This window comes from Vespula pensylvanica, unplaced genomic scaffold (genome assembly GCF_014466175.1).
Source record: "Vespula pensylvanica isolate Volc-1 unplaced genomic scaffold, ASM1446617v1 scaffold0067, whole genome shotgun sequence".
NCBI classification, from domain to species: Eukaryota; Metazoa; Arthropoda; class Insecta; order Hymenoptera; family Vespidae; genus Vespula; species Vespula pensylvanica.
Window position 1 is genome coordinate 1,335 of NW_025113273.1, and position 376 is coordinate 1,710.

The 376-nt window shown below is 31.6% G+C and overlaps 1 long non-coding RNA gene across 1 annotated transcript in view; it reads right to left on the reverse strand.

The window, feature by feature from the left end:
• Positions 1-358, reverse strand: part of LOC122637394 — a 983-nt gene extending 625 nt beyond the window's left edge. Inside the window, exon 1 of the long non-coding RNA XR_006329239.1 lies at positions 23-358. This is a non-coding gene — a long non-coding RNA (uncharacterized LOC122637394). The remainder of the gene's footprint in view (positions 1-22) is intronic.
• Positions 359-376: the final 18 nt, after the last annotated feature.

The following is a 376-nucleotide window of genomic DNA, read 5'->3' on the forward strand; positions in this document are numbered from 1 at the left end:
AAAAAAAAATCTTTATTATTACCTATAATGCAAATTCTACAATTTTATTCATTTTGGATTTCCCCTTAGTAGTCATAGCACGTTGTTACGTAGTTTCTCTCATTTAGCCTTAAAAGGAAAATCTATGTAACATCAGCATAATTACCTGTACAGCAAATTGTACAAGTTTTCTCATTTTTGAATTTCCGGTTAACGGCCATACCACGTTGTTGCACAGTTTTTCTAGTTTAACCTTATCCGAGAAATCCATTTAAATCTGCAAAATTACCTCTTATGGAACGAGGAAAATATTTTTCGTTTTCAATTTACAGTTAACTGTCATACCATGTTGTAGACAGTTTCCTCGGTTAAGGTTAGAGCAAGAAGTACTTATAAA